We start from the raw sequence: 16,849 nt of genomic DNA, 5'->3' as shown, positions 1-16,849 counted from the left end.
ACGTGACTGGTGGTTGCAGCCGAGTCATTCATGGCTTCACTGCTGTGCCGAGAAATTGAGAATTGTTTGTCTTTTGCACAATCTGGTACCAAAAAAAAGTTGATTATCTTTGATTATTTAAGTTCCAAAAATTTAAACAATCTGAAATCAACATGTGTAAACTTTTTTCAAGTGCCTCCATGTGTTACCAATACTGGGATAAAAATGATAACTCTATAAATAATACATATTTTAGCACGTGTTTCAATACGTGTCTTACACACGTGGACAAAATTGTTGGTACCCCTCAGTTAAAGAAGGAAAAACCCACAATTCTCACTGAAATCACTTGAAACTCACAAAAGTAACAATAAATAAAAATTTATTGAAAATTAAATAATCAAAAACAGCCATTACTTTTGAATTGTTGATTAATATAATTATTTTAAAAAAACAAACTAATGAAACAGGCCTGGACAAAAATGATGGTACCTCTATAAAAGATTGAAAACTATTTGACCAGAGTGACATGATTAACTCAGGTGTGTCATTTAATTGACTTCACAGGTGTTTCCAAACTCATAATCAGTCAGTCTGCCTATTTAAAGGGAGACAAGTAGTCACCCTGCTGTTTGGTGAAAAGGTGTGTACCACACTGAACATGGACAACAGAAAGCGAAGGAGAGAATTGTCCCAGGACATCCGAAAAAAAATGATAGACAAACATCTTAAAGGTAAAGGCTATAAGACCATCTCTAAACAGCTTGAAGTTCCTGTGACAACAGTGGCTCATATTATTCAGAAGTTCAAGACCCACGGGACAGTAGCCAACCTCCCTGGACGTGGCTGCAAGAGGAAAATTGATGACAAATTGAAGAGACGGATCGTTCGAATTGTATCCAAAGAGCCCAGAGCAACCTCCAAAGAAATTAAAGGTGAACTCCAAGGCCAAGGTACATCAGTGTCAGATCGCACCATTCGTCGTTGTTTGAGCCAAAGTGGACTTCATGGGAGACGACCAAGGAGGACACCACTGCTGAAAAAAACTCATAAAAAAGCGAGACTGGAATTTGCAAAAATGCATGTTGACAAGCCACAAGGCTTCTGGGAGAATGTCCTTTGGACAGATGAGACCAAACTGGAGCTTTTTGGTAAGGCACATCAACTCTATGTTCATAGACTCAAAAACCAAGCATACGAAGAAAAGAACACTGTCCCTACGGTGAAACATGGAGGAGGCTCAGTAATGTTTTGGGGCTGCTTTGCTGCATCTGGCACAGGGTGTCTTGAAAGTGTGCAAAGTACGATGAAATCTGAAGACTATCAAGGCATTCTGGAGAGAAATGTGCTGCCTAGTGTCAGAAAGCTTGGTCTCAGTCGCAGGTCATGGGTCTTCCAACAGGACAACGATCCAAAACACACAGCCAAAAACACCCAAGAATGGCTGAGAGAAAAGCGTTGGACTATTCTAAAGTGGCCTTCTATGAGCCCAGATCTGAATCCCATTGAACATACAGTATGTGGAAGGAGCTGAAACATGCCATTTGGAGAAGACACCCATCAAACCTGAGACAACTGGAGCTGTTTGCTCATGAGGAGTGGGCCAAAATACCTGTTGACAGCTGCAGAACGCTCATTGACAAATACAGAAATCGTTTAATTGCAGTGATTGCCTCAAAAGGCTGTGCAACAAAATATTAAGTTATGGGTACCATCATTTTTGTCCAGCCCTATTTCATTAGTTTGTTTTTTTAAATAATTATGTTAATCAACAATTCAAAAGTGATGGCTGATTTTGATTATTTAATTTTCAATAAATTTTTATTTATTGTTACTTTTGTGAGTTTCAAGTGATTTCAGTGAGAATTGTGGGTTTTTCCTTCTTTAACTGAGGGGTACCAACAATTTTGTCCACGTGTGTACATCTGCTCTGTGTAAACACAGCCTGCAGTTCAACCCGGTTTACCTAAAATGTCCCTGAATTTTTGTGAACTGACTCCTGGTCACAGTTCAGTCACTAATGGCTTTTCCGTGGTGCCGAGAAGCACAGAATTTTTTTGTTTTTTCCAGAAACGGGTTACAGTAAATGGTTGATTTTTGGCAAATTGTTTATTAAGAGATGTGATTTTGATTAAATATCACAAAAGAAAAGCATTTACTTAGCTAATTTATCTCGACAGAACCACATGTCACAGATGATTCATTCAAGGACCACCGCAAAGTTGAAACTGAGATGATTCATTTTGTTTTCACAGTTTCTGGATCTGATAAAAGATGTTATTTAGGCTTTGTTTAAAACATTAACATGCTTTTCAAACCCTCTGATGGATTAGGGTGGATCATTCTTGGTCAACAATTTAAAGGGCTTAAAAATAAAGCTGCACTAACAGAAGATGCAAATATTATGACGAAATACTGTCACAATATTTCAGGTGTTTGTGGACTTTCAGAGGGAATCTCCTGAAAGTTATCACTAAAGGTGGGCCAGCGGCTGCAGAGCTACAGTAATAATTCATCTGTAAAAACACAAAGAAAGCATCAGTCTTGTTAGAAAAGCTAAGATGCTGCTCTTCTCTTATTGTCAGCCGCTCTTTTGCCTTTCTTTTGTCATTTACTGCCTTTTTATAGGCGCTATAATTAAGCCAGTCATGTGCTGGCAGCGGGCTGACATGTTTTTACACGTTCTGAGACGGTCTCAGTGACGGGGCTACATTAGGTATTCTTTCATTAATAGTTTGTTATTCCATGTGCTTTTTACTTTGGTCTTGTCTGTGAAATCTAAATTGGCTTTCAGCGACATAAAAGACCCACTGTACTTGATGATATTACGTTATTTTGTTATGTTTTAAGGGTTTCTGACATTGTAAGTATGTCTTAAACATGGAATCATTCTGCTTTTTACTGCTAGAAGGCCACATTATACAAATCTACCCTTTAATTGATTTTATCTTAAGTTAGGAATGTGAATATTGGGGGGAAAAATGATTATTATTTTCATTGTCAAGTAATTTCTTTAACTTTTTATCCATTCATTGTTTAGTTGTTTGGTCTATAAAAATTCAGAAAATATATTCATCAGTGGGCTGCACAGTGGCGTAGTGGTTAGTACTTTCGCCTTGCAGCAAGAAGATCCCTGGCTCAAATCCCGGCCTGGACCTGGGATCTTTCTGCATGGAGTTTGCATGTTCTCCCTGTGCATGCGTGGGTTTTCTCCGGGCACTCCGGCTTCCTCCCACAGTCCAAAAATATGCTGAGGTTAATTGGTTACTCTAAATTGTCTGTAGGTGTGAATGTGAGTGTGATTGTTGTCTGTATATGTAGCCCTGTGACAGACTGGCGACCTGTCCAGGGTGTCCCCTGCCTTCGCCCGAGTCAGCTGGGATAGGCTCCACCACCCCCCATGACCCTAGTGAGGATAAAGTGGTGTATAGAGAATGGATGGATGGATGTTCATCAGTGCTCCCGAGAGCCCAAGATGACGTCCTCAAATGTCTTGTTTCGTCCATAACCCAAAGATATTCAGTTTACTGTCACAGAGAAGGAAAAACACATGGAAATATTCATATTTAATGAGCTGGAGTTAAAGGGTTTTTTACTTTTTTTGGTTATTTATTCATTTCTAAGTTGACAACAGATGAACTGACTGCCACTTTTTAACATAGAGGAATAAGTATTTGTTGTTTGTCATGAAACAAACAAATGCACTGTAAATATAAATCAATAAATAAATCTGAACAAAAAAATTTGAAAATAAAAAAAAACTAATGTCAAAGTTGCCAGAAAAAAAATCACTAAAAATAAAAAAAAACTATAAAAATGCTCAAGAAAACAGCAAATATCTGTAAACTAATGACTGTTTTTTTTTTAGCAGATTTAAATACAGTAAAACTGTGAAATTTTATGTTCACACATTATTAAAGAACAAACTATCTGTAAAAAAAACAGATTTGGGATTTGACATTATTTTCAGTTTTGTCTTTCTTTCTTTCTTTGGACATTTCAATTAAGAATTTTTTTTAGTTTAGTAAATATCTGTAAATTAGCAAAACAAAATAATAGTTTATATTTTTATTTCACTTTCAATCTTTAACATCAAACCTTAATTTGGTATATATATATATATATATATATATATATATATATATATACACATATACAGTGCCTTGTGAAAGTATTCGGCCCCTTGAACTTTCAACCTTTTGCCACGTTTCAGGCTTCAAACAAAGATATAAAATTTTAATTTTTTGTCAAGAATCAACAACAAGTGGGACACAATCGTGAAGTGGAATGAAATTTATTGGATATTTTAAACTTTTTTAACAAATAAAAACCTGAAAAGTGGGGCGTGCAATATTATTCGGCCCCCTTGCATTAATACTGTGTAGCGCCACCTTTTGCAGCAATTACAGCTGCACGTTGCTTGGGGTATGTCTCTATCAGTTTTGCACATCGAGAGACTGAAATTCTTGCCCATTCTTCCTTGCAAAACAGCTCGAGCTCAGTGAGGTTGGATGGAGAGCGTTTGTGAACAGCAGTCTTCAGCTCTGCCCACAGATTCTCCATTGGATTCAGGTCTGGACTTTGACTTGGCCATTCTAACACCTGGATACGTTTATTTGTGAACCATTCCATTGTAGATTTGGCTTTATGTTTTGGATCATTGTCCTGTTGGAAGATAAATCTCCGTCCCAGTCTCAGGTCTTTTGCAGACTCCAACAGGTTTTCTTCCAGAATGGTCCTGTATTTGGCTCCATTCATCTTCACATCAATTTGAACCATCTTCCCTGTCCCTGCTGAAGAAAAGCAGGCCCAAACCATGAGGCTGCCACCACCATGTTTGACAGTGGGGATGGTGTGTTCAGGGTGATGAGCTGTGTTGCTTTTACGCCAAACATATCGTTTTGCATTGTGGCCAAAAAGTTCCATTTTGGTTTCATCTGACCAGAGCACCTTCTTCCACATGTTTGGTGTGTCTCCCAGGTGGCTTGTGGCAAACTTCAAATGAGACTTTTTATGGATATCTTTGAGAAATGGCTTTCTTCTTGCCACTCTTCCATAAAGGCCAGATTTGTGCAGTGTACGACTGATTGTTGTCCTATGGACAGACTCTCCCACCTCAGCTGTAGATCTCTGCAGTTCATCCAGAGTGATCATGGGCCTCTTGGCTGCATCTCTGATCAGTCTTCTCCTTGTTGGAGGTGAAAGTTTAGAGGGACGGCCGGGTCTTGGTAGATTTGCAGTGGTCTGATACTCCTTCCATTTCAATATGATTGCTTGCACAGTGCTCCTTGAGATGTTTAAAGCTTGGGAAATCTTTTTGTATCCAAATCCAGCTTTAAACTTCTCCACAACAGTATCTCGGACCTGCCTGGTGTTTTCCTTGGTCTTCATGATGCTCTCTGCACTTTAAACAGAACCCTGAGACTATCACAGAGCAGGTGCATTTATACGGAGACTTGATTACACACAGGTGGATTCTATTTATCATCATCAGTCATTTAGGACAACATTGGATCATTCAGAGATCCTCACTGAACTTCTGGAGTGAGTTTGCTGCACTGAAAGTAAAGAGGCCGAATAATATTGCACACCCCACTTTTCAGTTTTTTATTTGTTAAAAAAGTTTAAAATATCCAATAAATTTCATTCCACTTCACGATTGTGTCCCAATTGTTGTTGATTCTTGACAAAAAATTAAAATTCTATAGCTTTATGTTTGAAGCCTGAAATGTGGCGAAAGGTTGAAAAGTTCAAGGGGGCCGGATACTTTCACAAGGCACTGTGTGTATATATATATATATATATATATATATACATATCATCCATACTTAAGAATTCTTTCAAATAATGGCTAATGTTTGTAAAATAATATAATTTGCAAATTTAAAGACAGGAGAAAATAGAATTTTACAGTCAAACATCTTAAAAGAGTGAATTACAGTTTATAAAAAACATCATTTTTTTGGCCTGTTTTTCTTTTCATTTTATGGATTATATGGAAATTAATACTGTTCCCTGTGCCTTAACTGGTTATAATCTGATATTTCACAAAACGGGAAAAATCTGAAAAATAACAGTAAATATTTTGGCTCGGTGAAGTTGATGGACATTTTGGCAGACAGCATCAGATTGTTGGATACGTATGTCCAGAGAATTCCACAGATATTTGATGGATTACATGTCTGGGGAGAATGCAGGCTGTGGTAGGACTGGAACATTTCTGCTGCTTTAGAAGGACATAGAATGTTTTGGCAACATGAGGAAGCATTGTGTTGCTGAAATGTCAAATGATGGTGGTGAATGAACGCAATATCCATGGCTTTTATCTTGGTATTGTGGCCACTGACACTGTCATCGATGAAATGCAGATATGTTCTCGGTCCGTTTGCCTGGGCGTCTCTCCAAAGCATTTCCCTGCACAACAACCAAACACAGCATCGACCCACTGCTCCATACAGCTGAAAACGAGATTCACCAGTGAAAAGGATCATCGTCGGTCTTGCTGGTGTCCATCAAACTGTGTGGTTGCCCACTGGAACCGATTATGACGCAATTTTGCCGTCAGATCAAGGCCTCAGTGTGGTCGAGGAGAGGACAAGGCAGCTTCCTTCAGGCGATTCCTCGCAGGATGAGCAGATATTCTCTGATTGTTCACAACTTCATCAAAAGTCTTTGTTGTTGACTGTGACGGATTTAGCAGATGGACGAGTCGGTTGTGACGATCCTGGGCTTGAGTGGTGACACTTGGTCATGCAGTGATGTCTGAAACTATTCCTTTGAAGACAAATGATGGAGTTGTTGCCATGAAAGACAAAGAAAGCAGCAAATCCTCCCATTTAAGAGGCTAAAAAACTTTGAAAGTCCAAGTGTCTGACTACAGCTCCAAATCTGAAGATCACCAACATCACCAATGAGTATGGCGTTGACAGCCTGATTAGTTAACTAATTATGTAATCGGCACTTATTTTAAGGCCAATAAAGCTTATTCAGAGCTTCAAGACAGAAGAAATGTAGATAACTGCCATAAAAGATAAAGAAATGCAGCAAATTCTCCCATTTAAGAGGCTAAAAAAGATTTGAAAGTCCAAGTGTCTGACAACAGCTCCAAATGGCACAGTATCATATTACAACCACCTACATCATCAATGTTTTTGGTGATAATAGTCTTGATCATTTGACAATTTACCAAATAAATACCTATTTAAGGCCAGTGAAGCTTATTCATAGATCCAAGACAAGTGAAGTGTAGTTTTTTTTTGTAATAAAAGACAAAGACATGCAGCAATTTCTCACATTAAAAAGATTTTTATAAAAGCTGGAAATGTTCAAGTTTCTGACTACAGTTCTAACTGACGTACTACCATCTAATGATCACCAACATCAATGTGTTTGATGTTATTAGTCTTGATTTATTGACTTATTATCTAATTAAACACTTATTTTAAGCCCAGTGAATCTTATTCAACGGTAGAATACAAAAGAAATGTAGTTTTTTGTCATAAAAGACAAAGAAAAGCAGCAAATTCTTACATTTAAGACGCTTTAAAAAAGCTAGAAACGTCCAAGTGTCTGACAACAGCGCCAACTGACATACCAGCATCTAATGATCACTAACATCACCAATGTTTTTGATGATGATGGTTGATTAACTGACAATATACCAAATAAATGCTTATTTTAAGGCCAGTGAAGCTTATTCTAAGGTCCAAGACAAAAGAAGAGTACTTTTTTTTGCCAGAAAAGACAAAGACAAGCAGTAGATTCTCGCACTTAACAAGATAAACTAAAGCTGGAAATGTTGAAGTGTCTGACTACAGTTCCCACTGACATACCAGCATCTGAAGATCACAAACATCATCAATGCTTTTGGTGTTAATAGTCGTGATAAACTGACTAATTCTCGACTTAAATGCCTATTTTAAGGCCAGTAACGCTTATTCAAAGGTCCAAGACAAAAGAAATATATATTTTTTTGCTATAAAAAATAAAGAAAAGCAACAAATTCTCACATTTAAGGACAAAAAGTGTCTGACTACAGCCCTAACATAGCAGAAGTCAACAGCTTGTTCTTATCTTTATCTCCTCATCTCTGGCATCTCGTCATACGACCAAAGCTGCATTTTAAGGAGGCCTTTAAAGTCCCTAATCAAAGTAGTGTCTGGTCAAACTATCCGATCTTGGTCCTTTAAAGTAACAACAGAATAGGATGAATAGGATCAACCCAATGGTTGAGAATTTGTCACCACTTGAACAGCCCAGAAGCTTTTTGTGCACAATTAGCTACATTTAAGTCTAATCTTAACAACAGAAAAGAGATTTTTACCTTTTCTCCAATCCAAGTTGGAACAGAAGACCATTTGCATGCTGCGTTTTGATTTCTGTCCAGTGTATTTTGATTACTTTATGAAAACGATAAGAGCAAGGCGAAACATGCACAGATATTTCATTTCCAAAGTCGGAGCACCAGCGTGTTTTTTTGGGCGTCTGAGCAGATCCGCTCAAACAGATCAGAGGTGAACTCTGATCGGCGAGTCTGCCAGAGCTGGCTGGAAATCACAGCGAAACAGGAAGTGTAGGCTTGTGTTTGTCCATCACACAGCCTTCAAAAGAAGAGGAAGAGATTTGTAAGACTGTAATGTGACTGTGCATTAATGCCTAGAAGTCTAAGCTTATAATCGCCGCGCTGTACAGCTTTTTGAATCAGATTAGACGTCACAAGTCAGCTGGTAGCCACACAGCTGATGGATGAGTCACTGACGGTGAGGCTTGAATGGAACAGCTGATGATTTTTTACCCTCTATGGAAACAGCACAACCAGGACTAGAAGTACAGAGAACTCAGAAATGTCTGCAATGCAACTTTATACAGTTATAATGCCATAAATCACAGTGAAAGAAAAAAAAAGTTGAATTGCTATGACTATTTTTTCTCGCAACGTTTGTTCAAATGTCCATCAGGTGTTACCAATTCTAGAACAAATGTTGACTCGACATATTTTACATATTTTACTCCTTATATTTTAAAATTGTTACCATACTTGTTTCCTCTCTGTTCTGTTCAATCTAGGAGTCTCTGAATTTTTGTCACGTGCCTGTATTTTAGCCCTCCTGTTGTCCTCATTTCCCGGCACCAAAAAATATTGTTTCCTTGTCTGAAAAAAATCTAAAAATTCTGCCAAAAAATCTCCAAATTTCTGAAAATCTGCAAAACCTTCAGAAAGAAAATTCTAATAATTTCTTAAAAGTGTTCCTTTAAAGTTCTATTTTTTAAAAATCCCCCAAATTTGGCAAAAAAAAAATTCTTGTAAGTATTTTCAAAAAATGAGTAAAAATTTTCCAAAAAAATCCTAAAAATATCTAAAGTGATTACATGTATATCAGTAAAACTTCTAATATTTTCTTGAAGATCATTCACAAGAAATCAACCAAAATCAAGCAAAATTCGCTTGATTTTGGTTGATTTTTTGAGAATAAGAAACATTTTTAATATTTCTTTTTTTTCCACAAAAAAATGTTCAAAGATTTCCAAAAAATGTTGAAAATGTGGACATCAGAAGTTTCACTGTGAAAATTATTATTTTTTTCCACATTTTCAAATTTTAAACCGGGTCAGTTTTGACTCCCAGGACAACACAAGGTTAACCATGGCATCAAGAAGCACAGAATTTTTTCCTTTTTACAGGATCTGGTTGCCGCTGACGATATATATTTAACAAAACATGTAGAATAAAATGAGCTGGATATAATATTGTGATTTGAAGCTTAGATCTGATTGTCACATATGGCACATTTAAGGTCATAGCGGTCTGAAAGTAACCTTGCCAGCAAGTTGATTTCTCGCGATATTTGTGAGTTCACAAATCTCTCAAGAAACCATCTTGCTCCAAGTACCCCTGACTGCAGCCCGCAGATCGGGGCGTGCCTCAACGTGGGCGGAGTTAAACGTTGAGCTCCGCCCACCTTGAACTAAACGTGGGCGGAGTTAAACGTTTAACTCCGCCCGCATAGCGCAGTTGAACCGTTGAAGAAGAAGAAGAATGTATTAGAGAAGAAGAAGAAGTTTCCAAAATGGAGGTAAGCACGTTTATCTTTTGTTTAAATGTGCTGTTTTAACGTGCTTTAACGTTGCTGTTTTGCTATTTTGTGACAGACAAGGAAGGAAGTGATATTATTTTATCTCCAGTTGCATTATCTCCTTGCATTAGTTTCAGACTTACGTCAGACTTATTCATTTTGTCACGTGCTAAGTAGCAAGCCCATTAGAAAAGTGACGTTTAACAAAACATTTAAACGATGCCATTCCTTTTAGAATTAGACTGATTCAGAATATTCAGAATAATCTACTGGAATTGGAGGAGAAGCTAGAGGCGTGGAGGTTTGCCCTGGAAAGGAGAGGAATGAAGGTTAGCCGCAGCAAGACGGAGTATCTGTGTGTGAATGAGAGGGACCCAAGTGGAAGAGTGAGGTTACAGGGAGAAGAGATCAAGAAGGTGGAGGATTTTAAGTACTTAGGGTCAACAGTCCAGAGCAATGGAGAGTGTGGAAAAGAGGTCAAGAAGTGTGTACAGGCAGGCTGGAACGGCTGGAGAAAAGTGTCAGGTGTGATGTGTGATAGAAGAGTTTCAGCTAAAATGAAAGGTTTACAAAACTACTAATTCAAATGGATTGGATAGTATAGTTCAATTATCTATCTCTGTTACAGAGAATAGAGCACGTGTTTGCTGCAAACAGCCACGTCATTGCCACATGGTTTCCACCATCATCCACAAACCCCATGGATCACCTGCCGGTAATTTGTTAAAAAGTTTTGCTTTTGTAGTGGAGTTTGAGCATTTCATATTCAGTTATTGATATCTTTTTACAGGACAATGCAGCCAGTCTCCAGTGGGTTCTGCTTCCAGTATTTGTACCTGGACACTGGATACTCTGTAAATACATTTATATCTTCCTCTATTATGACCTTACACAACAAAGTTGCTCATTGCTGATTTACATTTTTTGGTATATTAAATGCATGGCAGCTTTGTTAGTATTTTTGTAACATTCCATAATTTTATGTGTGTGGTTATATTTGAACACATTTAACAGATACTGAGGCCACAGGCTAGGGAGATTTTCTTTCTAGATCCCCTCTGTGGCAGCAGCTGGAGAGATGAGAGTAGAGTCCATCTAGTCAGGTTTTTAGGACACCTTCCAAGATCCTTCCTGGACAGTGGTAGTTCTGTTTTAAACCACTTGTCCTTTGTTTGTTTAATAAATGCTTCTGTTTTTATTTGAATGCATTAAGATGTTCCAAACAAACAAAAACAAACAACAAAAGTGAGTGTTTGCGAGGGATAGAAGTAATTGTTACATTATTCTTATTTATTTTTACATTATTCTACGCAGATGGAAACAGAACCATATGTTTTGTTTGTTCAAGCCCATTACAAAAACGTTTGATTTGAAGTTCCAGCCTCTTCCAACTTTGTTCCAAGTGTTGCTTTAAAATGGTTTATTGTACTTTTATTTACTCTTTGACCAGGCACATTGCTCACAGCCTATCTCCTGGCCCTTGGAGGCAGCTTGGTGTGAATGATGTTCAGGTGAGACATTACTACATTGCATTTGCTAACATTTGCTATTTTCTTGCCATTCTTTTATTAAAACACTGCAAAGATGCTCCACCAACTGTGGCGTGTTTGTTTTGATGGTAAGAACTACTCAGTATGTTATATCGATGACATCTATAAAATGTTTTTTCTGCATTTAAAACACACTCTTTGTATTGAAAAACTGTATCCTGACAGAATGTGCATGACATTATATTAACCAGTATCTCTGTACATTGTAATGGGGGCCAGTTGTGATTTCAGTGAGGTTTTGTGCAAATTGTGACACGTTATGCTTGACTGTAGCGATGAAGGTATTATTTTTGGAAACATATTTTAATCTTCTGCATTTCCTTCTTCACAGGAAAACATGCTGCAGATTAGAAGATGGTGGTGTCTTGTTCTCCTGCAGAACTTCCCCATGCTGTAAGCGCCCTCAGTATCACACTTTTAAACCAGATTCTTTTAAATCACGTTTTACTGCATTCACTGTCATCTGACCTGCATGAATGTTTTCATTGTGAATGTTTGTTGTCATTAAATCACCAAGATCTGAAGAAGAGAGATTGCAGCAAAGAAAAAGGCAACGAGAGCAGAAAAAACTACAGGTGAGAGGTCATGTGATAAATTGGTATATAGTGAAACTATTGCTCAAAGACTGATCCCCGCCACTTATTTCAGTATGTGGCTGAAGTCCCCCTGAAAATGTTTAGGCTTTCAGAATCTGCCACTGAAGCATCAGGTATTGTTCCAGCCAGCATTGTCTCACACATATCCATTGAGGTTGTTGAGGTTCCATGTCACAGAGCAGTCATTATTTCTCTGTGTACTTAAAATCAACCACTTAAATCTTGCGTTTTCATTGTGCCTGTAGACACCACAATCTGTTTCCTTTCTAGATGAGGCTGAGAACAGGACTGGGAACAGGAAACGGGGTATATTGCCTGAGATGGGTAGTCTCATTTCAGTGTTTTCTGCAATCTCCGAGCCTCTACTTAAATAACTGTTTTCTTTATTTTTGTTTAGGAGAATCCTTTGGTCAGGGATGCAATGGCGGCAGCCCGGTGGTGTGGGACCAGAACTTTGAAGGGAAAAATTTCCCTTCCCCAAGTTGTTACCCTGGCCAAGGAGCAACGCGTGAAGGCAGTGGAACTCCTTTATGTCTGTGATGGCCATGAAGAAGAGGAGACCGCTGATCTCAGAGAACCGTTCCTTTTTCTTTTTAGTCTGCAGGAAGACTATGAGACATTCTGTCAAGAAATCATTGACAGGAGAAACATGAAGGTGTTTTGTGCTTTTGACAGAAAAGAATAAAGTTGTGTTCAACGGTGCTGAAGCTTCATTCATTACATCTGACCCCTACAAATGTACATGGTTCGTCAGTCGTACAGACTCTGATATATTATGTCTGGCATAATCGTATACAGAAAGTCTCTATTCAGAGATTGTTTTTGTTTCAGTTATGTAGAATGAAGGCCAAGCTAAGAGCCCTCTTTGATTTGAGGACAGACATGTAGCATTGACTGTCAGTTCAGTCTTATATCCTTGAGTGGATTAGTGACACTTTAAGAAAGTCGTTAGTGCAAAGTTTAGGAAATCTGTGTTATCAGCCAGGAATAACCATGCATGGTCAGGTATCAGTGGCAGAGACATTGCTGCTGTCTCTGATCTCCTTTAATGTAGCTGATATAATTCAGTGTACAAAAAATCCAAATGTGTCTATGTTTGCTGTATATCACAAATTTCACTTCACTGTTTCAGTCCAGTGAGCCCTAGTTAGACAGGGTTTGAGTTAGGTGAAAGTTGAACCCAAGTAAAAAGTTGTCGGCTGTAGTATTACAACTCCTGGCAAAAATGATGGAATCACCAGTCTGGGAGGACACTCGTTCAGTTGTTTTAATTTGTAGTAAAAAAGCAGATCACAAACATGACAAAAAACTGAAGTCATTTTATTTTGCAACTTTCTGGCTGTAAGAAACACTAAAAGATATCAAGAGGAAAAGTTGTAGTAGTCAGTAACAATTACTTTTTTAGACCAAGCACAGGGATAAAATTATGGAATCAATTCTGAGGAAAAAAATGATGGAATCACCCCATAAATTCTCATTCCCAAAACTAGCTCCCATATCAGATTAAATCTGCTCGTTAGTCTGCAGTTTAAAAGGAGTGATCACACCTTTGAGAGATATTGCACCAAGTGGATTGACATTAATCATGACTCCAACATGAGAGATGTCAGCTGAAACAAAGGGGAGGATTATCAGACTTTTCAAAGAGGGTCAATCATCATGAATTGTTGGAGATATCCCAGATTGGTTCTGCAAATGATCATCAAACTGACGTGGGACGAGAAAAATTGCAGCAGCAGCATCAAAACCAAGTTTATTTGGCCCAGCAGCAACAACCAAATCCACAGTCTGCATGAGCAACAAGCTGGTTTGGTTGGAAATCAGCAAACTGGTGTGCTGCAGCAACAACTTCCAGTCACTCTTGGTCTAAAAAAGTGATTGTTACTGACTACCACAATTTTTCCTCTTGATATCTTTTAGTGTTTCTTACAGCCAGAAAGTTGCAAATTAAAATGACTTTAGTTTTTTGTCATGTTTGTTATCTGCTTTTTTTCTAAAAAAAATTAAACAACTGAACGAAAGTCCTCCCAGACTGGTGATTCCATAATTTTTGCCAGGGGTTGTATATGTTGTATTTGTGGGATTTGATACTACAAAAAAATATTTTCCCAAAGAACTACTTTTTGGCTCTAGACCTGATCCTGATATAAATAGTAATGCTGATATAAAATTAATCATGACAGTAAATCACATAAGATGCTCGGTTTCTTGGCCAGCATTTAGAAGCTGTATTGGCGTTTGTGAATGTGCTATTTAGTCTCCGCCACCAGATGGTGACAATAAATGAGTCAAGCTCAATGTGGGCGGAGCTCAACGTTTAACTCCGCCCACGTTTAGCTCAAGGCGGGCGGAGCTCAACGTTTAACTCCGCCCACGTTGAGCCACGCCCCGATCTGCGGGCTGCAGTCAGGGGCTTCTCTCTTGCTCCGCTCCCGCATTCACTGTTCGTACAGAGCCAAGTTGGCACGGGCCAATCACACAGCAGTATTCGTGTGTGGGGCGGGATATCCGGGTGTGAAGACGACACCAAGCGCCAGTAGATCAAAACAAACATGGCAACGGAGGACAACGATCGTGTAGATGCTGCTATTAAGTCAGTTTTAGCTGAATCTCCTATCGCTTCTTTGAAGGAAGAACAACGAGAGGCACTTTGCACATTTCTGGATGGTAAAGATGTTTGTGCTTTTTTACCTATGGGTTTTGGTAAGCGTTTAATCTACCAATTGGCTCCGCTCGTTGTGAAGAGCCCGTGATTGGCTAAAAACAAACCTGTCAGAGGCGGGACATACTGTTGCATTGTCCAATCCGTGCCTCTTTCCTCCGAACAGATTTACATGGAGCGGTCCCAGATTGATATTGTGGAGTACTATCAAGTACTACACAATTATTAATCTGGCTATTTGCCAGGTTAGTCTGAAAGTGTTGATAAATGTTGTCATTTTTGGCAAACTTCAAACCCACCAGCAGGTTTTGGGGTTTTCAGAGGGTTAACAGTTCCTCTCATTTGTGTCTTGCTGTGGATGAGATTGTCGTTTATATCCCGCATATCAGCCTATGAGTCGCGCTGTTGTTAATAAAATGTCACTTGTGATGAATTATCAGATGTTTACTATTACGTTCAACAATACCGCCTCTCTGACAGCTTCGATTCTGGGCTCAAGGACAAGATAGACCCAGAATCCCACAGGGAGCATTATTAATCTGGACTTTTTAGGCCTGTTCCCAGCGTGAGCCCTCTTTACGTGACTGCTCCAGTTTCTCCCTTCCTGTCTCCAGACCTGCAATTCATCATCCCGCGGCGGATGATGCCATCAAATCTGCTCCTGTCAAAGCCCTGCCAGCTGCCGTGACAGAAATAAAAGCAAAAAAAAAACAACAACTGATGTTCGTCTTACAGCCGCTGACATCACTGATCTGATGTTTTCCTCGGCAGCGTAAGAATTCCTCCCTTCCCGTGTCTCCCTGTTCACCTCGACTTCTACGCAAGAATATGAAAAGAAACAGATCTGGCAGGGCAAGAGCCAGGACAGTGAGTGCACGCTGCCTTAAGTGCTATCTTGGCTTTGGAAATTGTGGTTTAGGAGGATTATTTGGACAGAAAGAGAGAGAAGGGAGGAGGGAAAAGGGAGTGAGAAAGAAAGTAAAAGACAAAAAAAACACACACACAAAAAGGTTCTGCCTCGATTATCCTCAAGCCAGAGACATCATCTGCGTGTTGCCTGCTGAAATGCAGATTGGGGTCCTGCGATGGTTCAGATTTGGTGGAAAAAGCCGCCTCTCATGCTCGACAGCACCACACATATCTGACAGCAGCTACAGTTACACGCAGTCTGAGTGGGCACGAGCATCTGGCCAATCTTATAACAACCAAAGAATGGAAGGTATTCTCTTCCCTACGCCCTGCTATCTCTCACAACGCCTTGGTGAGAATTTAAATGAAGAGGTTCACTTCCACAACGCTGCCCTCAATCACTTTTTTTCCCAGAGACGGGCTTTGCTTTTGTTCAGATGATCGATACCTCGCTTTGGAATGAATTTTTATCAATATTATCTCATTGTGGTTATTTGTTCAGGTCAAGTCAAGCCTGGAACGTCTCGGTTTCAAGTCAACAAGTCAAGAAAATATGAACTTTATCCTCTGTCCACTGTGAACTGTGTTTGAATGGGGCTCTGTTTGCCGTAGAGCATCTTTAAAAGTAAATTCGACTCTTTTTTTGTGTTCGTCCTTGCTCTGCACCTCAAAGGCAACACAGTTTAGCAAGAAAACTGTAGAAAAATCAACATTTAACCCATCATAGTTAACAAAAATGCAGCTTTTCATGCTTCTGCACAAAAGTAAATTAGTCTTGAAAACATCTTTTTAAATTCTTACATCAATTCTGTCTTTTTTAAATAAAAATACATAACCTTAAAACATACTACACCTCCTGATGTGCTCCAAAACCCTTTCCTTCATTCCACCACATGAGGGCGTTTTGTTGGGGAGACACCAGCAGAGAATATTTGAGCTGGAGAACCACAGAGTGTGATAAAACTGAACATCTGTGGCATTTCAGCGGACATTGAAGAAGTCCAACAGTGATCTCTTTAGGACGATCACTATCATCGACAGTGTGTCTGGTGGTAATTATATTGATTAATTAATTTATTT

The 16,849-nt window shown here is 38.9% G+C and overlaps 1 long non-coding RNA gene across 6 annotated transcripts; it reads left to right on the top strand.

The window, feature by feature from the left end:
• Positions 1–9,856: 9,856 nt before the first annotated feature.
• On the top strand, positions 9,857–12,900 carry LOC127536670 (uncharacterized). Of its 6 annotated transcripts, XR_007945766.1 has the most exons (9): positions 9,857–10,052; positions 10,681–10,767; positions 10,843–10,906; positions 11,503–11,563; positions 11,934–11,995; positions 12,120–12,177; positions 12,264–12,311; positions 12,469–12,504; positions 12,596–12,900. It is a non-coding gene; the product is annotated as an uncharacterized LOC127536670 (long non-coding RNA). The 6 variants fall into 6 exon arrangements; XR_007945763.1 differs by having other exon boundaries at positions 12,120–12,311; XR_007945765.1 differs by lacking the exon at positions 12,596–12,900 and having other exon boundaries at positions 12,251–12,311; positions 12,469–12,539.
• Positions 12,901–16,849: the final 3,949 nt, after the last annotated feature.

The sequence above is a fragment of the Acanthochromis polyacanthus genome, chromosome 1 (assembly GCF_021347895.1).
Source record: "Acanthochromis polyacanthus isolate Apoly-LR-REF ecotype Palm Island chromosome 1, KAUST_Apoly_ChrSc, whole genome shotgun sequence".
Taxonomy (NCBI): Eukaryota; Metazoa; Chordata; class Actinopteri; family Pomacentridae; genus Acanthochromis; species Acanthochromis polyacanthus.
This window is presented reverse-complemented; position numbering and strand designations above follow the sequence as displayed.